We start from the raw sequence: 23321 nt of genomic DNA on the forward strand, positions 1-23321 counted from the left end.
TTCTCAGTCCAACTGTGGTTCACGCCATATTTTGGAAAAATGCTGCTGGTTTTCAACTTTTGAGCATGAGCTGAGGCCTGCTAACTAGACTTCAGTGCCAGCGTTCTCAACCCTTACCAAATGTATGTCGAATTGGATATACTCAGTTGGCAAGCACTGACTTACTTATATGTCCCTAGTATATCGTACCCATAGCATGAAAGAGAGTGTCTCCAAATTGGGCTCCATCCCTGGTTGTGCCACCCTGAGTGTGACAAAGGACAAAATGGTTCCTAGCCTACCACTGCAGACTGGAAGAGCAGTGTGTACACTGCTAGTTCGACTTTGCCATTAAAAGAAAAGGCAAAGCCACCACTTCCTCAACCATATATTTAATTTTCGCCTAAGAAGGGCCTTTGGAACCCTATGGCAGAGAGCTACATTTTGTTAAGTAAGACATGCCGGTTTTTATATCTCTTTACAGTAACACTTCGAAATTGTCATTTTGCTGGGGAAATGTTAATAGACTCATTGGCTAACACAGGGTTACTTGCTGGCATCCCAGCCTAGCTAACTTCTGAATGGGACTACCTAACTGGGTACTGTAAGGTATCAATTAAATTGTGGCATTAAATCCGACTTGATGCCCAGATTGAGATTTATGTCACTTTTAAAGTTAATCAACTTTTAGAAAGTTGCCTCTCTGTGTCTAGATAGTCCAGTGGCCTCACAAAGGCCTCAGCACACAGACAACTTTCTGCCTGCCTGAGGAGAGGTGTGAACGACTCCGAAGGCTAAGGAACAAAGGCAGTTGCCACAGAGTGAGGTGTTACCTCCTTGCCCTGGAAGGCCCCTCGGGGTGTTAGCCCAAAAGGTGAGCTTCAAAGGGAAAGCAACATTTTAAGGGCCTCCTTCAACAACACTCCCGAACAGGATTCCTTTTGTTCCTGCAGACAAGCTAGAGACAAGGCCCGGGAGGAAAAACCCGTCCCCAAACCGGTTTCCCGTGTGTGCTATTGAGCTACTGGCGACTGAGGAACGAATCCGATATTTTGAGGGTGGGTAGAATAGTGTACTCTGGAATAGCCAGATGTCACACATTGCAGGAAATAAGTCACTAGAAGGGAAGGGACCCAGGAGCTCATTGACTAGTTACCGTATGGTCCCCTCAGGGATCTTTCCTGGGATAAAAGGACTGAAGGACTGCCCTGCTGACCTTGAAACTGCATGGAGAGTGGCTGCACTGATGGAAGGACTGCACCTGCTGCACTTTAGGCTAGTAAAGTTTGAACTGTGCCTGCGGCTCCTGACCGAGGGAAAGTTGATTCCCGACTCCAGATCAAAGTAGTGAGGAACACAGGAGCTGAAAAGGCCGAAACTGGCAAGTTGGTAGTCAATTCAAGGTTTGCCGTTATCAGTTGCTGGGGGTACAAATGGACAAATCCAAAATCGCCCAAAACTGCACCTGTGTCGGTCTGAACTGGGAGTGCTATCGGAGTCGAGATTCATCATACTCATGGGACACTAGCCCCCACCTAAGGATTTCATTCCAACGATGGTGTAAAGAGACCAGTAGCCCAGCATCGACTGGCCTGCGACTGCAATGTAGAGGACTTTGCTGTGGCCAAAACTGTCCTTCTTCACCCGTGGACCAAGGGACAGCCACAATGACAGCCCCATCGACCGCACCACAACCGCAGCATCCTTTGAGCATCTTTATCCTGCATCCCCAGCATAAAGACCTCTCGGCTGTAGTCTAAGGCAGTCATTCTGTAAAGGTTGGAATTTACCTTAAAACTACTCTGGTGGCCAGGTAACTGTCCAAAGTATCCCCACTGACCCCCTATATGTCCATCCTGTCAGATTTGGTCACCCAATCAAGGCCGGAGTTGCAAATTAACTCTTTCAAACTTTTCAAAAGTTTACAAACTTTCTGTTGACCATTGCTTGTTTGCAGTTGCATTTAAAAGTAGTTATATCTTCAAAACATCTGTATCTCTGGAACCCTCTGGTGGATTTTGATCATTAAGGTCTTTAAAAATTCATAGAAATACTTTCTACATTTATAACGTGTTGTTGTGTTGTCTCGTTCGTGTTGTGTGACTTTCCTATTACATTGTTTGGTGCTGTTAAATGATTTACACTAAGTACTTTTGCCAAACATTGCTGCTTAAAGCCACAGCTACCCAGGGTTGAGCTTGAGATTTACAAACAAGCCTGACTGGACCCGCGAGAGTTTTAGGGAGTGCATTACAAAATAAGGCCCACAGCCATATCAACTAATACACCCAATTCCTCACAACCCATAAATCCTGCCTCACAATAGACTCCCACAACACGCGAAGGAAAGTTCACTTCAGGGGCTGCATCGGTCCCCTTCCTAATAGTATAACTGATTGAGGGAAGGAGACATTTGACACTCCTCCATAAAATCTTCTCTCTCTTCCTAGGGTGTTCAATACAAGGCATACATCATCTAAATGAAGACAAAGTAAAGGATGACCGTTGTGGAGGCCAGATCTTTGGACCTGTTAGATCCTCAAACCAGTGCATGGTATGCCTCTTAGGCCTATCCATGAATACAATGCACATCTTCCATGTGACACACAAACATCCTTGACGCAAGTGCAATAGAACACAACATGCCTTATCTCTCAACTTCATCCACATGCACCTGTCACATCCTCACCTATTATGATTGTACATATCTAAGGAAATAGCGTCATCACCGACCTATGGCATAATACAGTATATCATACTGATTATCTTTAAAGAATTCATCCTAGATATCCAAATAAGACAAATCAGCCAAGCACCTACAAGTGTAGCATCCTTTTCATTAGAAATAAATTCATCCTTGAGTTCACTACATGCCTCTCATCCCAACTACCTCCACACCCACTCACCTTATCTGCCAGCTAGCCAGGCACAGCAAACACTCAGTACTAAAATTCCCTATTAGTTATCATCACCGGTATCAATAAAATGTATCTAAGGGCATATTGCACAAAGAACAACACCACTATTTTCCTGAAAGGTTCCTTCAGAGACGGCTCTTCCTTGCTACAGCTCACATCTTGCTTAACAACGCCAAACCACTCCAAACACAGCACACTGGGCTAGTCATCAGAGTTCTTAAAACTGCACCCATTTAGACTAATTCTCCCCACTTCAGGGTTCCATACTGCCATTATATACATTATAACTTCATATGCCCGAAACAGAGATTCGAATCACAGTACACTGATTCATGGCCGTCCTCATTCTTAAACGTCGGCAAATACTCATCTTTTTCCATTTGACACATTCTCTTACAACAAAGCAGTTCTAACTGCCTATACATCAATTTGCAGTTCCAATAGAGTGTGCTCTCTGCCAGACTTAATTGAAACCCATGTCTTCTGCACTTTCTGACCAGAGCACCCACCTACTTACAAGTAGCTCAGTCCCATGAAAAAGCACACCCATAAGACTGTAAACATATGGCACACATCACGTACACTCAAGCTTGAAAACATGTGTCATACTAAAGAGTCATACTGAAGCCCAGACATAAAAGTAAATGTTTATTTAAGGCTATGAACTATTACATCAATCCCTCCTCCACATATCCAACACTCAGTAAACTTATCCACCAACATAAAATACTAGTTTGTGAAACTAAAAAAAGAACTAGATTCAACATTACATTGCACACCCCTACACTAACATCCCTCACAGCCATCAACGCGTCATCCCTCCATAGTCCTTGTTCCAACTCATGATCATCCAATCCCAAGACTGTATCATACACTCTCTAAAAATTAACCATATAGCTAGGCAACATCATTCACCTCTGCATCAGAAGAGACAATTCCAATTAACCCTACCATCTTCAATATTGCCAACTTCTCTATGAAAACTCAACAAACCATTTTACTACATCACAATTCTCCTTTTCTAGGATAAGGCCTTGCAAGAGCTGTTTCCATCAAACAACAGATGCATGTCAACCACCACCAGCTAATTCAGACCGATCAGCATATTCAGAAAAGAACATTCCAATTAACCCTGCCATCGTCAATATTGCCAACTTCTCTATAAAAACTCAACAAACCATTTTACTTCAACTTAATTCTCCTTTTCTTACATTTTATTATGATCCTGATTCTTTTTTATTTTGCATTTTGTAAATGAATTTGTTAATGATACATGTATGCAACGGTGTCTACTAATCATGCATAATAATAATGAACTAAACTAAACAAAAATTCTCCTTTTCTATGATAAGGCCTTGCAAGAGCTGTTTCCATCAAAAACAAGATGCATGTCAACCGGGAAACAACCTTTACAATGCAGTCATTACAACGCAACATCCTTTACATCGCATGCCATTACAACGCAGCCATTACATCACATGTCATTACAACGCATGCCACTACAACGCATGCCATTACAACGCAATATAAGGTAAGTAATGGGGAATAGTAATTTTTACCCCTACACTATTCAAAACTTACCCTACAGTTTCACTCACTGGATTGGGAATAGTATTTTTTACCCCTACACTATCCAACACTTACTGTACTGTTGCACTCACTGGAGTGGGAATAGTAATTTTTACCCCTACACTATCCAACACTTACCCTACTGTTGCCCTAAAAGTAATATGCGTTGTAATGGTATGCGTTGTCATGTCAAAAGTTTTTATATAGCGCAGCTTATCACCGCAAGGTCTCAAGGCGCTTGGTATGTGTTGTAAATGTAGTTTCTAAAAATGTGTTGTAATGGCATGCGTTGTAATAGATGTTACGATGTAAAAACTGCGTTGTAAAGGCATGCATTGTAAATGTTTGCATTGTAAAGTTTTACATTCATGTCAACCAGCTAATTCAGACCTAGACCTATTAGCACCTTCTGATCCACCAGTACATGTGTAGCCCTTGCTGCCGTACTGAAAGAGATTACATTTTGTTCAGAGTGATTGCTGCCACTATCACTATCCACTTCCATTATCAGCCACATGTACTATCCCCCTGGAGGCCTATCCGTGCCTACATTTTGTTGAATTTCCACATGTAAACTCCAGGGTCCCCACTCTCTAACCAATATGCAGATGGCAAAATGAATACCTCAGAGCTTGCTTTGGCACCATCCAACCCCAAAATGTGCTACATATAGGAACCTTAATGCGAACAGCTAAGCTCTCGCAACCACAAATAAAGTTTCACAATTCAATTGATTGATGATATACAACACAAAAAGTAACATAGAAGCAGATCCTTTGGTGTGAATCCTGTCCCAGCAGGATTGAGTTTTAATGGGTCCAGACTTGAGAAATAACAGTCAGCCGACACGTGTTTCGTCGTGTGCCGTTGAGTCAACACGACTCTTCAGGGCTTAGAGTCAACCCTTACGATGGGGTTGAGCGAGGTCTGGGCCTTATAGCGGTGTACCCTTTAGGTAAATTGGCGAGATGCTGTCACTAGGAGTAGTAGAATTTCCGTGTGTTCCCGGTGGCCGTCTGTCATGACAGACGGCCACCGGGAACACACGGAGGAGGGATACCGATTAATAGCTCACCACTAACCAGGAAGCACACCCGTCTTCCATGGTTTTCTTCTTTATGGATCCCCTCCCGGTTTTCGTAGTTTACATGACTTAATTCAGAGGCCCTGCACCAGGAAATCTCTGATACCACTAAGAAACAGACGTCACTAGTCGATTAGCACGTGACTTTATTTTCGGAACCACAGGATAATCCATCCGTTTGCAACTAAATTTCTTAAAATTCTACTACTCCTAGTGACAGCATCTCGCCAATTTACCTAAAGGGTACACCGCTATAAGGCCCAGACCTCGCTCAACCCCATCGTAAGGGTTGACTCTAAGCCCTGAAGAGTCGTGTTGACTCAACGGCACACGACGAAACACGTGTCGGCTGACTGTTATTTCTCAAGTCTGGACCCATTAAAACTCAATCCTGCTGGGACAGGATTCACACCAAAGGATCTGCTTCTATGTTACTTTTTGTGTTGTATATCATCAATCAATTGAATTGTGAAACTTTATTTGTGGTTGCGAGAGCTTAGCTGTTCATATGTGTATGGTCTCTTGACTCCTTAGACGGTTAGGGGTAATTTTCCGTCTGCTCTTAACGCACCACCCACTCACCATCTATGTTCTTCCACACTTGAACGTTTAACCTGAGGTAGTGCGCCCAGATTATCTGAACCCTAAAATTCCCTTCAGTAGTATAGGAACCTTAATGCCTCCAACGTTCAGTTCATACTCGTCAAAACAGCGCACTCTAACCACAAATCCAGGAACAGCGATCTGACATAAACCTCAACATTTTTACAGGTCGCAGAACTGCTTGCCAAATCCAAATGCTTTTAAATAGCCTCCAACCTGAACTACAAGGATCGCATGAAGAAAAAAGCCCAAGCAGGCTGATTTAAACAAAGACTTCTTCACAGAATCTGATCCATTCATAACATTGTCCTAACAAATTGAACTACATCATCCAGGTCCCTTTTGTTTCTCATGTACATGCTGCTTGCACCCTACCTATCAGGCTTCCAAACACCACTCTGACTTGTGACAGATACCCGAAAAACACTTTAGCCCACTCTTAAAGAATTACATTGACCACCCCTGCATCCAAATCAAATGAAAATCAGACTGCCGACTGGAAGCCAGTACATTTAAAATAACGGACTTTTGCAGACAAGCTCCATAACTCCAGAGGACTCTGCTTACATAACAGCTCTTTCCTCCTAAGAATAAAGATTTAAAAGCACAAAAGGAAATAATTAAAGTGAGTCTTCCCCACTTATGCATAAACCTTTGAACCAAGACTACCTCCTGTTTGGATGGAAGTGTTTCTGGTCACACAGAGTTGACGCAGTTGGCAAGAGAGGTGTAGACTTTGGGTATTAACTACAGATGGTGGCATACTTAGAGGATAGTTCTTGGTCAGCGGTCAGCGGTCTGCGCTGATGGCTTCTTGACTCTGTCTGCATCTCATCACAGTCTTAATTGCAATCTTAGGTTGGGCTGGCAGCAGCCTCCAATCTCAGCAGTACCTTGTCAGGCAACGCTTCCTCGTGGCAGTATGTGGAACAGCTGTACTTAAGGGGCTAGACTGCACAGCACTGCACATTGCATATATGCCAGGTAGTCTACATTTTGTCTTCTTTCAGGATACTGCAGCAGCAAATCTATTCCTCAGTCCTAGAGTTTGTTGTCTCCATCTTCAGGGTATGCAGTCAAGTTATCCTGCCTTTGCCTCTGGGCTCAGCCATTTGCTGTACAGGTGTACATATATTTGTCAAACCTGAAATTATAACTCTGAGCTAACCCACAAAGCTAGCATAAACCCAGAAACAGTGGCAGTTGCCCCCTGCAACTCCCCCCCACACTCTTGGAGAAAATCAGGTACAGCATTCTGCAGACTTGAATAAATGTCTCAATATGTTCTCCTTGCTAAATCCCATTGCTTCTTGCATTGAGATCCACACTGAGGATAAAATAATCCTCCAATAGACAGCTCTAAGGATGAACAATCTTGATCTTCTCTGCAACTGCACCATCCCTTATTTTTCTGTTGTCTTGCATGAGCCCCTGTGTATTTTTACTGTTTCCCTGAGTCCCAATAGACCCCCCAGAAGATCTGATGCTCCTGAGGGACATCCATGTTGTGCCCTAAAACTTGACTGGTTGATCTCCCCATAATGAAAATTTGAGGGGGTGCTATCTTGACTTACATCTGTTGAGAAATATATAGATTTAGGGTGCAGCAGCACTGAATACCAACCTCCCCATGAAAATTAAGTCTCATGCAATGTGTCAAACATGCTCTCTTCATGTATATAAAATTGTTATTGAATATAGATGGTCATTATGTACCTGTTTTTACAACAGTGATTACGAACACTGGAATGGAAGTATACATGAGGCTCACCCTGATCACCTTTGGGTGCCCCTGCCTTTGGGTTTACCCTAAGATGATTAGAACTTTTTTAGTATTAAAATACCCATTACAAAATGAAGAATGGATGCTGCCCAGAAGGCCTCTGTGGTGTGGGGTCGGAGGGCGAAGACGGTATGTTTAAAATATATTCTGCCTGTGCATCGCACCGAATACTCTACTTGCCTGGTGTCAGTAGGCCCCAGCCCTGTATTGTTTTCTGGTAACAGGGCAAGGATGGCCATTGCCATCATCCTGTCTAAGGGGGACTACTGCCCCAATCTGGTTAGTTTGGACTTTAAACCTTGTGAATGGGCAGTCCATGTCCCAGAAACTGTGAATATAATACGGAGACTAAAGCCTCTCTTCAGCATACTGAAGAGCTATGTCTGCACAGACCCATGTGGACCCTACTTCAGTGCCTGAATGTCAAAGTGCATGCCACCCATTTCATAATGGCTAGGACTAAGATTGATGTCCTCCTCAAGGCTTTGTGCATGACATCTCTATACAGATGTAGCCCTATAAGGCCAGGCAACAGTCTATTGCATCATTCACGCTGGAAACTTCGTCCACGCAATTCACCGGGGTTTTTCCCTCCAACCCATAATTCATCTAGTATGGGGCCATCACACTGAGCACCGCTTTCTTTGATAGGAACTTAGATCTTTCTTCCCTGAATGGTAGGTATTTGCAGGTAATGACAGGTATTTGCAATCAAATCACGGGACTGAGTTCATTCATGTCAGGTGACGAACAAATCAATGCACGATCCTGGATCTCTCCTAATATTTCATGTAATTATCAGTGGTTTAGTAATGTATTTATTTTAGGTATTGTGCATCACCATTCTGCATTAGGTGAATTCAATTAATGACAGCAACTGAGTGAGCATCAGTGGTGTCAGCTGGCCCATGCGATGGGTCTTAGCATCACATGCTTGTAAGCATTCCCGAATTTAAGCCCAGATGTACAAAGATTTCATTCGAAAAACCTGTTGCAAATTGTGCAAAGACTTTTTGGGAAGGACATCAGATTTATCAATCCAACCTATGAACGAATAGGTCGGACTGCAAAATCACCTTTCATAGTGGGTCGTAATTCACCCTACATCATCAATATTCATGAGGTAAGTCCTAAACTGCTTCTATGCTATTCCCAGAATGGTGGCCAGCAGACTACCATGTCTATGATTGCGTTTAAATATGGGACTTTTTTTTACAATTTAGCCCATTTATTTTAATAGAAATCGGTGTGCATTAAAGGAAAAAAAATACTTTTTGAAACAGTTTAGGAGATGGACATGGGCCCCTAGACAACTGGCAATTCTCAAACAACCGTTTTTCCATCATTTACAAAGGAGAATTGGTCCTACTGGGACCACTTTCGCTTTGCAAATGGGGTACCTTCTTCTATGAAGAGTTAGTAACCTATTGATTGTTTGCATCCAAAAATATGGTTGCACACCATTCATGCACATTTTGAATCGGAATTCGGAAGAGATGCTCTAAACACACCCCTTCCACCTGTAATTTGTACTGCATTTCTAAACCTATTTTACAATTGGGTAACCAGTTACTGCTTTGAACAAGCATTTGCAATGTATTCGGTCTCGCCTTTGGGACCTTATATGTATTTAGGTTTGCAGCACATTAACCTGGGTGCTGAAACATCTATTGTTCTTTAAAATGGATGGAAAGTAAGCACCATACTGCGTGACACGCCAGGTATGGGAACACATGGAGAGAAATATTGCCTTTCAGGGGGAAATGGTATAGTCCAAAGCTCTGTTTTTAAAATAAAATCAGGGCCTTCGGTGGTCATATCACTGAAAATACAAGATATGAAAAACATATTATCGTATACGGGTGCTCGTGGAAGACCATTTCTATGGACTGGAATCTAGAGAATGCTAAAGTGATTCTAGTATTTTACTGACCTCTGCTGGTCTTTTTCTATCAAGAAAGTTAAATGAGGGTAGTTGCAAGAAAAATGTAAAAAAGTAAGTCCCTCAGCAGAATGCAATTTTGGTATTTTACTGACCTCTGCTGGTCGTTTTCTATCAAGACAGTTAAATAGAGGCCATTGAACAGAAAACAAGTCCAGAAGCAGATAAATCCTAGGGCTAATCTCCAGAGCCCACAAAGTACATACACATATAAGTATATACTAAAGTATATAAGTATATACTAATGTATATACAAGAGGTCTCGAATGCTTGACCTGAAAATGGGTTAAGTGCATTTGTGCAAGTCATTTAGTGATCGCAAATCCTGTCAGCAAGCGAATTGCAGGCTTAGCAACACCTAAATGGCTTTGTATATCTGGCCATTAGTAAGATTTATAGATTTATAAAAGCACACCTCTTTACAGCATCAGGTTTACTCTCACCAATTACCTACTTTAGGAACATACACTTCATGAAACTCTCTCCCTTTGCTGCCCACAGCTTTCAAGTAATGTGCATCCTCCAATTTGCCACTTTGTGATATCATCTGCCAAAGTATTGCCAATTTTGATCCGAGTGATTGTGTGAAGTTATATAAGTTAATCAATTATTATTTTTTTCTTTCTTTTTAGTCCTCATTCTGCCAATTTACTTGTTGGCAATACACCCTTCCCATTGCCGGAGGCAGGCCAGGGATGGAGTCGTTCCACTCAAGAAATCAAGCTGCTTCCGCTTCCACCCTTCTCTGATCTGCCATACATAAGAAAGGGAGCAGGACCGACAGCCATTTATTGGCTAAATCATTAGACCCAAGCTTTTTGACTCCAGTCCACCAACATAGCCCATATCTTTTCCCGACTGCTGGAGTCACATGCCATGCCCTGGAGACTTACAGATATAACGTTCTTTTTACATTCCAAGAAGGGGGCCGGGACACCTGATTTCCATGTTCTACTAATCTCCCGTCTCCCCAGTAAGATCACATAAAAGATGAGTCTTGCAACCTTCTTTTTTGTAACAGAGATACTACCTTGGCATCTTCCAAAGAATATAAGTAGAGGACTTACCATTACCTGTGCGCCTGTGACTTCCGACAAAAATTTACAGAGTTCAGTCTAAATTTTTTAAATTTCTGGTCATGTTAAAAACATGTGGAGGTCGTCCGCTGAGGGATCTCGACATCTAGGACAAACATAATGTGTTCCTGAAAGTTTCGCGACTTTTGCTGGGGACCAATACACCCTGTAGAGAGTGAAAAGGTGATTGCATTTAAGAAAGGCAGGTTTAACTACTTCCCGGAGCATTGCAAATGAAGCCATCCAGCCCTCGCTCAGATTTACATCTACTAGGTCATCGCCCCAGAGCTTTTAAATATCCTTTTCCGGGTCATCTTCTGCTTCCACCAGCGTTTGATACCACAAAGCGACCTCCTTCTCAATGGTACCAACTTTCATTGCTTGATTTAACCTGGAATCGTCCTTCTGCTCCTCCAAGTCTTGACTAGCTCACCAAGCAGAAAGTTGATAAAATTTGAATCTGGCTAATTAACCCCGTGTGCATAGATTCAGAGTTTTCCAACCAACCTAGTCAGTTCCCAACCTCAAATCGCCCCAACGGGAAATTCCTGCATGCTACAATGGTAGGCTGAGCAGATCATTTAAACAGTCCGGGGTACCTGGAGAGCCCCATATTGGGGCGTTGGCAGAATAATAAGACACTCCTAGTTTTTTCGGTATGAGGACCCAAGTTTGCAATGCCTCCCACAAAGTCTTCAGTCTTACTTTCTTAAAAAACTTTGGATCTCCAAACTTAAAAAGAAATTGCGCTTGCCCAACCATCAACTCACTAAGCATTGCCCCATAGAGAATACCTATTGCAGAATCGTCAGGTTTGTTTAACAACATCCGATAATTCTTAAAGTGGAAAGCATGACCATATGCCAGCAGGTCAGGAAGTGCCAATCCCCGCCCCCACCACGACCCTTCCCCAGCCTTCTCCTCAATCTTCTCCAAGATATACGGGGCCCTTCGAGGCCCAAACTAAACCACCGATCTTTCCTTGTAATTTTGCTATCTCACCTTGGTCAAATGAGAACGGTATAGAAATACGTTAAACAATTTAATACATTTTCAAAAATCAAAGGTGATTTAATTCAGGGCACAATAATCTGATTGCACCTGAATTATGTGTGCTTCAAAAGTAGAAAATGTGTATGAATTTGATTATCTCAGTAGGATTTTTCAACTCCAGGAATTTGAAGTAAAAATAGCACTGCAACTTTTATATGGTGCTATATACAGGGAGGTGGAATTTATGAATGCCGAGGCATTAATGCCAAGTACTCTCACATCTAAAATATACAGGAATAATGCAGATACATGGTATATATGCTTTACAATGCAAATTCTAAAGTTAAACAGCCCAAGATTGTGCTTGAAAATGAAGGGTGAGGGTATCTAACTTTGAAATGTAAGTTAGTGCCCCCCCAAGAGAGCAGAATGCAAAAGTCACAAAACTCTTAGATTAAGAGAGCATGTATAATTATGCTATCTAACAACTATTATTTGCCAAAATACCAAAAATAGTCTGTCAAGTTACAATAAACTTGTGGCTAAAGTGGAGTATGAATCTTATCTTTTAATTTGGAAATTATGTTTAATTATTGTAATTTTCAGAACCTAAAAGCAAAATGTATTTAACCATGTAATTTTAAGCACAAACCATTAAGGGCCTGATTACGATCTTGGCAGACAGGGTTACTCCGTCACAAATGTGTCAAACTACAATTCCATTATATACTATGGAACTTGTAATATGGCGGACGGGATATCGGTCTCCTTTGTGACGGAGTATCTCATCGGCCAAGATCGTAATCCGCCCCTAAATTATCCTAGGTAGCTGGCTTGAATGTACACACATACAGAGTAGCCATCTTTGAACGGGATTTGTTACAACATAACAAAATGCATTAAAAGCAGGGTTTCCAGTTTTATGGTATTTATTTTTTTCACATTTCCAGCGGTATTTATCCATTTTTTTTGTGCTAATTTTATCTGTATTTACCTGAGAGGTCTCAATGATAGGCACACCCAAAGATGATAAATCATTGCACTTATATGAAAGCATGCACACTTAAGTACCAGTCTTGTACAAATCTACTGCTGTTTAAGCATCTTTACCAATATTCTTATCTTGTTTTTAACACCTTGCATATCAATCAGCACAGCTATTGGCTTAGCAGTCATAAATATCAGCATTTAGAATCACGTAGAAAGCAACCCAGTTTCTGTTTTTATCCACATTTGAAAATAAATACAGACAGGAAAATAAATGCTTTTCTGTATGAATTTATCTGGAAAAATCTGTAAAAATGGAGAACATGGAGCCTTAATTAAACGATGGCCACGATAGATGCGCACACATCCACAGCAGCCATCTTTTAATTAATTTTGTAATATTTTATCAAATTCCATTCCCAGATAGCTGCTGTAGCTGTACATACATTCAGGGCACCTGTCTAGGATCAAAAAAACACTGCCAAAGCCAATAGGTTTCACAGCCGAGAGGTACTGGCTTTGCCCATACTTGTTTAAATGTGCGGTTACCTTCAAAAACTCCCAGCAGTACCTAATTTTGCAATGGATTGATTATGGGTTTCTTTTTGTAACCAGGATGCCTGTTTCTAAGAATACGTACAATGATTTCATGTCAAGGACTCTGGCGACCAACATATTTATAGTTTATAAAGTGGTACAGTGTCCTATATTCATAGCTGTGCTTCTAAGAGGTCCTTCAAAGTTTGCAAATGATTTTAAATAATCATGTGAAGATCTGAATGGTAACCCACAGAACATTGTTTCCGTAGATTTTTACTGACAATATTCACAAATCATAAATTCCTGTAGCATCTGCACAACATAGACTTGATTGAAAACATGATGTAAAATGTGGAGCATATGTAATATACCTACTCTGCGGAAAAAATTCTATATCTACTGGAAAATGTATGCCCATGCCCCAAAGCTTACCTTTAAAGAATCATCCCTGTGAGAGTCTTTAATCCTTGAGTATAGCAAGGAAATGTGAAGCCAAGATTAGAGGGTTGACCACTTTTCCCCTTCTGACGTCAAACAGGACATGGCTGTAATATATGGAGCCCTAAAATCATAAACCCATGATAATGTACCTATTAGGTAATAACTAGACTAAGATTCACTCATTAGCCTGATCCACAGATTTACAGGAACCCGCCAGATCGACCTATCGACCTTTCTTGGCTCTGAAGGTAAGAGGTGGCAGGTCCCTGGGTTTGTGTCATCACTTGGTCGCCAGTGTCAGTGCAGATTTAATGCACTAGAAAGCTTCCTCCTAGTTTTCTCGTATAATTAATTTCTCTCTCAGTGCAGTTGTTAAATCTCTGCTCTTCTGACTAACTCAAAGCTTTAAAATCCCTTTAAGCTGTAGAATGAGCGATTACGCGAATGACATGCCCGGACAAAAAGAAAAGAGGAGACATGCCAGCTGTGAAAGAGAACACATCCGAGGCGATGATGCGCTCAGAGACCCAGGAACTCAAAGGAAGGCTACCTTTCTCCCTGCATGCAAGTTGCTGCTTGTAACAGGAACCTGGCAGTGGTTGGGTCACCTGTGCGGCAGTGAAGAGCAGTACAGCCCAGGGACTCACAATACGTTTTTTAGGTCTCGTGACCTACAATGCGCGCAAGCGCATTGAGGGATCGAGAATTCAAGTGCTCGAAATCCTCGTCAAACCAAGGGCTTCGTTCCTTGCAGTTTTCTTGAAGTTCACGTGGCCACAGGCACGCGCTTTTGGGCCATAAACTCTGTTCCCCACAGCCTTACATTCATTTCTCCTCCCCCTCCCCAGCCAGCTTCCCCCAGGCCGTAGCAGCACTCCTCCCACACTCCCATACTTCAAAGGCTTATCACTTCACACGGCCGCAGGCCGTTCAAGGCTTATCACTTCACACGGCCGCAGGCCGTGCAACCAGAGCACTTCAGTTGGTGCGCAGCCCCCCTCCCAGCACTGCCTTGTTACTCTGGGCAGCCAACTTTCGTTTCATGGTGGAACAAACCTCACTGATACTATCGTCTATTGTAGCGAACAACACCAGGTTCAACTTGTGACTTCAGGCGCTACACGCATCTTTGCAGGGTGTGTGCACAACCTAACGCCATTTTTTGTAGCTACCTTTAGGAGTATCATTGGGTATTACGACCCTGTCTACGTGCCTTGAAGTAGCATCCTGATGGCTTAAGGCGCTTGCTCACAAGTCCGCACTTGATGCACTCTCTTATCTTCTCCTTCCTGCTACCCAGGCTCCGCATTTCACCCATTGAAATAACTTTAGAGCAGCATGAAAGGGTATACAAACAAAGTAATGTAACTAAACAGAACATATATTCTTAACTAAATGTGGCATATACATGGATAATATATGGAACGTATATAAGCATAACATACCATATGTAGAGTACAGAGTGCAGATTCAGAGTGCAGAGTGCAGATTGTGAGTGCAGATTGTGAGTGCAGATTGTGAGTGCAGATTCAGAGTGCAGATTGTGAGTGCAGATTCAGAGTGCAGATTCAAAGTGCAGATTGTGAGTGCAGATTGTGAGTGCAGATTGTGAGTGCAGATTCAGAGTGCAGATTCAGAGTGCAGATTCAGAGTGCAGATTGTGAGTGCAGAGTGCAGATTCAGAGTGCAGATTCAGAATGCAGATTCAGAGTGCAGATTCAGAGTGCAGATTCAGAGTGCAGATTCAGAGTGCAGATTTAGCGTGCAGATTGTGAGTGCAGAGTGCAGATTCAGAGTGCAGAGTGCAGATTCAGAGTGCAGAGTTCAGATTCAGAGTGCAGAGTGCAGATTCAGAGTGCAGAGTTCAGATTCAGAGTGCAGAGTGCAGATTCAGAGTGCAGATTCAGAGTGCAGATTTAGAGTGCAGATTGTGAGTGCAGAGTGCAGATTCAGAGTGCAGAGTGCAGATTCAGAGTGCAGAGTGCCGATTCAGAGTGCAGAGTGCAGATTCAGAGTGCAGATTCAGAGTGCAGATTCAGAGTGCAGATTTAGAGTGCAGATTGTGAGTGCAGATTTAGAGTACAGATTGTGAGTGCAGATTTAGAGTGCAGATTGTGAGTGCAGATTCAGAGTGCAGATTCAGAGTGCAGATTCAGAGTGCAGATTGTGAGTGCAGATTGTGAGTGCAGAGTGCAGATTTAGAGTGCAGATTGTGAGTGCAGAGTGCAGATTCAGAGTGCAGAGTGCAGATTCAGAGTGCAGAGTGCAGATTCAGAGTGCAGATTCAGAGTGCAGATTCAGAGTGCAGATTTAGAGTGCAGATTGTGAGTGCAGAGTGCAGATTTAGAGTGCAGATTGTGAGTGCAGAGTGCAGATTCAGAGTGCAGATTCAGAGTGCAGAGTGCAGATTCAGAGTGCAGAGTGCAGATTCAGAGTGCAGATTCAGAGTGCAGATTCAGAGTGCAGATTCAGAGTGCAGATTTAGAGTGCAGATTGTGAGTGCAGAGTGCAGATTTAGAGTGCAGATTGTGAGTGCAGAGTGCAGATTCAGAGTGCAGAGTGCAGATTCAGAGTGCAGAGTGCAGATTCAGAGTGCAGAGTGCAGATTCAGAGTGCAGATTCAGAGTGCAGATTCAGAGTGCAGATTCATAGTGCAGAGTCAGAGTGCAGTCAGAGTGCAGAGTCAGAGTGCAGATTCAGAGTGCAGATTCAGAGTGCAGATTCAGAGTGCAGATTCAGAGTGCAGATTCAGAGTGCAGAGTGCAGATTTAGAGTGCAGAGTGCAGAGTGCAGATTCAGAGTGCAGAGTGCAGATTCAGAGTGCAGAGTGCAGATTCAGAGTGCAGAGTGCAGATTTAGAGTGCAGAGTGCAGATTCAGAGTGCAGAGTGCAGATTTAGAGTGCAGATTCAGAGTGCAGAGTGCAGATTCAGAGTGCAGAGTGTAGATTCAGAGTGCAGATTCAGAGTGCAGAGTGCAGATTCAGAGTGCAGAGTGCAGATTCAGAGTGCAGATTCAGAGTGCAGATTCAGAGTGCAGATTCAGAGTGCAGATTGTGAGTGCAGAGTGCAGATTTAGAGTGCAGATTGTGAGTGCAGATTCAGAGTGCAGAGTGCAGATTCAGAGTGCAGAGTGCAGATGCAGAGTGCAGATTCAGAGTGCAGAGTGCAGATTCAGAGTGCAGATTCAGAGTGCAGATTCAGAGTGCAGATTCAGAGTGCAGATTCAGAGTGCAGATTCAGAGTGCAGAGTCAGAGTGCAGAGTCAGAGTGCAGAGTCAGAGTGCAGAGTCAGAGTGCAGATTCAGAGTGCAGATTCAGAGTGCAGATTCAGAGTGCAGAGTGCAGATTTAGAGTGCAGAGTGCAGATTCAGAGTGCAGAGTGCAGAGTGCAGATTCAGAGTGCAGAGTGCAGATTCAGAGTGCAGAGTGCAGATTCAGAGTGCAGAGTGCAGATTCAGAGTGCAGAGTGCAGATTCAGAGTGCAGATTCAGAGTGCAGAGTGCAGATTCAGAGGGCAGATTCAGAGTGCAGATTCAGAGTGCAGATTCAGAGTGCAAATTCAGAGTGCAGATTCAGAGTGCAGAGTGCAGAGTGCAGATTCAGAGTGCAGATTCAGAGTGCAGAGTGCAGATTCAGAGTGCAGAGTGCAGAGTCAGAGTGCAGAGTCAGAGTGCAGAGTCAGAGTGCAGAGTCAGAATGCAGAGTCAGAGTGCAGAGTCAGAGTGCAGATTCAGAGTGCAGATTCAGAGTGCAGAGTGCAGAGTGCAGATTTAGAGTGCAGAGTGCAGAGTGCAGAGTGCAGATTCAGAGTGCAGAGTGCAGATTCAGAGTGCAGATTCAGAGTGCAGATTCAAAGTGCAGATTCAGAGTGCAGATTCAGAGTGCAGATTCAGAGTGCAGAGTGCAGATTCAGAGTGCAGATTCAGAGTGCAGATTCAGAGTGCAGATTCAGAGTGCAGATTCAGAGTGCAGAGTCAGAGTGCAGATTCAGAGTGCAGATTCAGAGTGCAGAGTCAGAGTGCAGATTCAGAGTGCAGATTCAGAGTGCAGATTCAGAGGGCAGAGTGCAGATTTAGAGTGCAGAGTGCAGATTTAGAGTGCAGAGTGCAGAGTGCAGATTCAGAGTGCAGAGTGCAGAGTGCAGATTCAGAGTGCAGAGTGCAGAGTGCAGATTCAGAGTGCAGAGTGCAGATTCAGAGTGCAGAGTGCAGATTTAGAGTGCAGAGTGCAGAGTGCAGATTCAGAGTGCAGAGTGCAGATTTAGAGTGCAGAGTGCAGATTCAGAGTGCAGAGTGCAGATTCAGAGTGCAGGTGCAGAGTGTAGATTCAGAGTGCAGATTCAGAGTGCAGAGTGCAGATTCAGAGTGCAGATTCAGAGTGCAGATTCACAGTGCAGATTCAGAGTGAAGATTCAGAGTGCAGAGTCAGAGTGCAGAGTCAGAGTGCAGAGTCAGAGTGCAGATTCAGAGTGCAGAGTCAGAGTGCAGATTCAGAGTGCAGATTCAGAGTGCAGAGTGCAGATTTAGAGTGCAGAGTGCAGAGTGCAGATTTAGAGTGCAGAGTGCAGAGTGCAGAGTGCAGATTCAGAGTGCAGAGTGCAGATTCAGAGTGCAGATTTAGAGTGCAGAGTGCAGAGTGCAGATTCAGAGTGCAGAGTGCAGATTTAGAGTGCAGAGTGCAGATTTAGAGTGCAGAGTGCAGATTTAGAGTGCAGAGTGCAGATTCAGAGTGCAGATTCAGAGTGCAGAGTGCAGATTTAGAGTGCAGAGTGCAGAGTGCAGATTTAGAGTGCAGAGTGCAGAGTGCAGAGTGCAGAGTGCAGATTCAGAGTGCAGAGTGCAGATTCAGAGTGCAGAGTGCAGATTTAGAGTGCAGAGTGCAGATTCAGAGTGCAGAGTGCAGATTTAGAGTGCAGAATGCAGAGTGCAGATTCAGAGTGCAGAGTGCAGATTCAGAGTGCAGATTCAGAGTGCAGATTCAGAGTGCAGATTCAGAGTGCAGAGTGCAGGTGCAGAGTGCAGATTCAGAGTGCAGATTCAGAGTGCAGAGTCAGAGTGCAGATTCAGAGTGCAGATTCAGAGTGCAGATTCAGAGTGCAGAGTGCAGATTTAGAGTGCAGAGTGCAGATTTAGAGTGCAGAGTGCAGAGTGCAGATTCAGAGTGCAGAGTGCAGAGTCAGAGTGCAGAGTGCAGATTCAGAGTGCAGAGTGTAGATTTAGAGTGCAGAGTGCAGATTCAGAGTGCAGAGTGCAGATTTAGAGTGCAGATTCAGAGTGCAGAGTGCAGATTCAGAGTGCAGAGTGCAGATTCAGAGTGCAGATTCAGAGTGCAGATTCAGAGTGCAGATTCAGAGTGCAGATTGTGAGTGCAGATTGTGAGTGCAGATTCAGAGTTCAGAGTGCAGATTCAGAGTTCAGAGGGCAGATTCAGAGTTCAGATTCAGAGTTCAGATTCAGAGTGCAGATTCCGAGTGCAGATTCAGAGTGCAGATTCAGAGTGCAGATTCAGAGTGCAGAGTGCAGATTCAGAGTGCAGAGTGCAGATTCAGAGTGCAGAGTGCAGATTCAGAGTGCAGATTCAGAGTGCAGAGTGCAGATTCAGAGTGCAGATTCAGAGTGCAGAGTGCAGATTCAGAGTGCAGAGTGCAGATTCAGAGTGCAGAGTGCAGATTCAGAGTGCAGATTCAGAGTGCAGAGTGCAGATTCAGAGTGCAGATTCAGAGTGCAGAAAGCAGATTCAGAGTGCAGATTCAGAGTGCAGAGTGCAGATTCAGAGTGCAGATTCAGAGTGCAGAGTGCAGATTCAGAGTGCAGTTGCAGAGTGCAGTTGCAGAGAGAACTCAGCAGCACCACCACAGCATCACTCAGCAGCACCACAGCATCACCCAGCACCACCACAGCATCACTCAGCACCACCACAGCATCACTCAGCACCACCACAGCATCACTCAGCACCACCACAGCATCACTCAGCACCACCACAGCATCACTCAGCACCACCACAGCACCACTCAGCGCAATACCAGCATCACTCAGCGCAATCCCAGCATCACTCCGCGACATCACAGCATCAATCTGTGCAACCATTCAACAACAACTGGTTCAATTATGTTCTCTCAATGTTTCAAGCTTTATTACAAATGTCACAAAAAGATGTTATTTCACTTCTGTTCTTGGATTTTCATCACAATAAAATACACTGAACATAATCTTCACAAACGTTATTTACAAAAGTTTAAGCTATTGCCAATATAAATTACAATCACTTTTATTTAAGTATTAATTATTTAAAAAAATTAAAAGCCGTTGCTATTTGTAATATCAATACATCTAAGTCACGTAAATACAAAACATGTTGCATTACAAATGCTATAGTCGTCACATGTGCGAAAGTTATAACTATTGGAATTGAAAATGACAAAGCTATTAATTTAGCTATTTTCAAAATCAACACATAAATAAAAAAATTGTCATTTACAAGACCAATAGCTCAAACTTTCATAATGCGAGACCTATTGCATTGCAAATGCTTGTTTAGGGTATATGTTACAGTGCAAAATACACCCAACAAGTATCTTGGCGCTATAGAATGGCTTAGGTTTATAGATAATGTAATAATTGCCTACAATTCAATTTCAAAGAGCCATGTTTGTACTTTTTTTCTAAACCACAGATGGTCGGTTTAATCTTTCAATGCAGAGGCAGAGAGTTTCATAACTTACTTCTTTGAATTCAGAAAGCTCTCCCTTCCAGTCTGTGATCGACCGTCAGGAGTAAAAGAGGAGATGTGTAGCAAAGTGACTACTTGTTCGATGGCTGTAGAGTGGTGGTGTAATAGTGTCATTGCATGATGCGCGAGGACTTAAACATAATCCTTTTCCAAATAGGAAACCAATTAATTGCTTTTAGGTAGTATGAAGCGAATGAAATTAACCTTACAGATGCGTCTGCTGTCTGAATCTTTATGGTCTTTGCGCCTCACTTAGGGCTTGATTTAGAAGTCGGTGAAGGGGAACACTACGTCACAAACGTGTCGGATATCCCATCAGCCATATTACGATCAAATTCCATCGAATGCGGATTGTAAAATGGAGGGCGGAATATATGGCATATTTGTCAATCAATCAATATGGGGTTTGTATAGTGCGGCAGAGGGTCTCAAGGCGCTGGGGGGGCTGGGGCTGCTTATCAGTCTGGGCGACGGGGCTTAGTCTTAGAGCCAGGTCTTGAGATCCTTCCTGAATTGGGTCAGCGAAGGGGACTGCCTGAGGTGGAGGGGTAGGGTGAAGCAGGACTTGGCGCAAGGTAGGAGAAGGATCTTCCTCTGGCTCTGGTCTTGTGGATCCGTGGGACATGGCTAGGACAAGTTGGGCGGAGCGAAGTTGTCTGGCTGATACGTGGAATGCGAGGCGGTGGTTTAGATATGCTGGTCCTACTTTGTGGAGACCTTTGTAGGTATGTGGGAGGAGCTTGAAGGTGATTCTCTTGTTGACTGGGAGCCAGTGGACTTGTCAAAGGTGTTTAGTGACGTGGCTGGGACAGGGAATGTCGAGAACAAGTCTGACTGAGAGTTTGAACTTTCTGTATTGTCCTTAGCTGTTTCTGGGGGACGCCAGTGTAGAGTGCGCTGCTGTAGTCAAGTCTGATGGTGATGAATGTGTGGGTGACCGCCTTTCTGGATTATGTGAGGATCCATCTGAATGTCTTTTGAAGCAGGCGGAGCGTAAGGAAGCAGGATGAGGATACAGCATTGATCTGGTGGTTCATTGTGAACAAGGAGTCCAGTATGATGTTGTGATTTTGTGCATGATCTGTGGGGGTGGGAGGGTTCCCCAGTGTGGTGGGTCACCAGGAGTCATCCCAGGCTGAGGGGGCGGGTCCCATGATGAGTACTTCAGTCTTGTTTGATTTGAGCTTGAGGCAGCTATCTTTCATCCAGGTGGCAATTGCCTGCATCCCTCTGTGAAAGTTGATTCTGGCGGCTGTGGGTTCATTGGTGAGGGAAAGGATCAGCTGGGTGTCGTCGGCGTAGGAGACGATGTTGAGTCTGTGATTTCTGATGATGGCCACAAGGGGGGCCATGTAAACGTTGAAGAGGGTGGGGCTCAGGGAGGAGTCCTGGGGCACTCCGCAGCTGATCTCTGTAGGCCCCGAGAGGAATGGAGGTAGCCTGACTCACTGTGTTTGGCTGGTAAGGAAGGAGTGGATCCAGTCCAGGGCATTGTTGCAGATCCCTGTGTCATGGAGACTCGTGATTAGGGTGCGGTGGGAGACGGTGTCGAAAGTGGCCAAGAGCTCCAGTAGGATGAGGGCTGCGGTTTCACCTTGGTTGAGGAGGGAGCGGATGCCGTAGGTGGCGGCGAGTAGTGCGGTCTCCGTGATGTGGTTGCCTTGGAAGCCGGATTAGGAGATGTCCAGGATGTCCGATGAACTCGGAGAGATGGGCATTAATGGCCTTCTCGATGACCTTGGCTACGAAGGTATTGGTCATTGACTCCATTTTGAAGTCAATTGAGCCTCCCTCTGCTATGTCACAGGGTTCTTGCATTGCACATGCCCACCATTCTCAATGGTTCCCTTTTGCTGCTTGGTGTTGGTGTCCTGGGGCTTGGTTAACCCTGAAGGCAGGGTGTACATATGCAGTCTATAGTTAAGTGACACTAGGCCGCAAACTGTAGCAATACATGTGTCTATTTATTCTTAGTGTAGTTGTGCTGTAATCCTGTATTTGTCTGGTGCTGCATTGTATTAGTAGTTGTGTTTTCTCGTTCTACAATTCCATATGTTCCCTGACTGAACTTTGGTTCTCGACTACTACTATGGAGGGTCTCCATGAACTGTTTGGTATTCTGATTTACCATCCGTCAGATGGTAAGTCTGACCAAATATGTGGACAAGGGATATATATGATGTCAAAGGCTTTATCTTTATTATATATTGTACATATCCTTATTGTCATGTCCCTTGATGCTACTCTCATTAACATTGTGTGGTGTTACATATGGAGTTTCCCTTGGGGTTTTCATTGGCTCTAGTGGCACATTCCAGGTGGTATGTGAACAGGCCTGGCTGCCTTATAAAATGTTATAATCTCCTGTACTTTGGCCGGATCTACTGCAGCTCTGAAATTTTTCCACAACCTCCTTGAGGTTGCTTGATTCGACTGAGTTATGCAAAAGGGTTGATCTAATTGTCAGAACCACTTTCAGAGGGCCGTGGGGCAAACAGGAGCTAATGGAATGATGGGGTGGAGCGTGGATTTTAACTCCTGAAGTCCCAGGGCTGATTTACTATGGGTCCTGAGCAATCTTCCCTCTAATTTGTTTTCTTGGTGTGCGGCAATGCATTGTCTGAGCTTTGTGCAGAAAAGATATATAACCGGATTCACCATGCGAACAAGCCTACT

This window comes from Lissotriton helveticus, chromosome 3_2, assembly GCF_964261635.1.
Source record: "Lissotriton helveticus chromosome 3_2, aLisHel1.1, whole genome shotgun sequence".
NCBI lineage: Eukaryota > Metazoa > Chordata > Amphibia > Caudata > Salamandridae > Lissotriton > Lissotriton helveticus.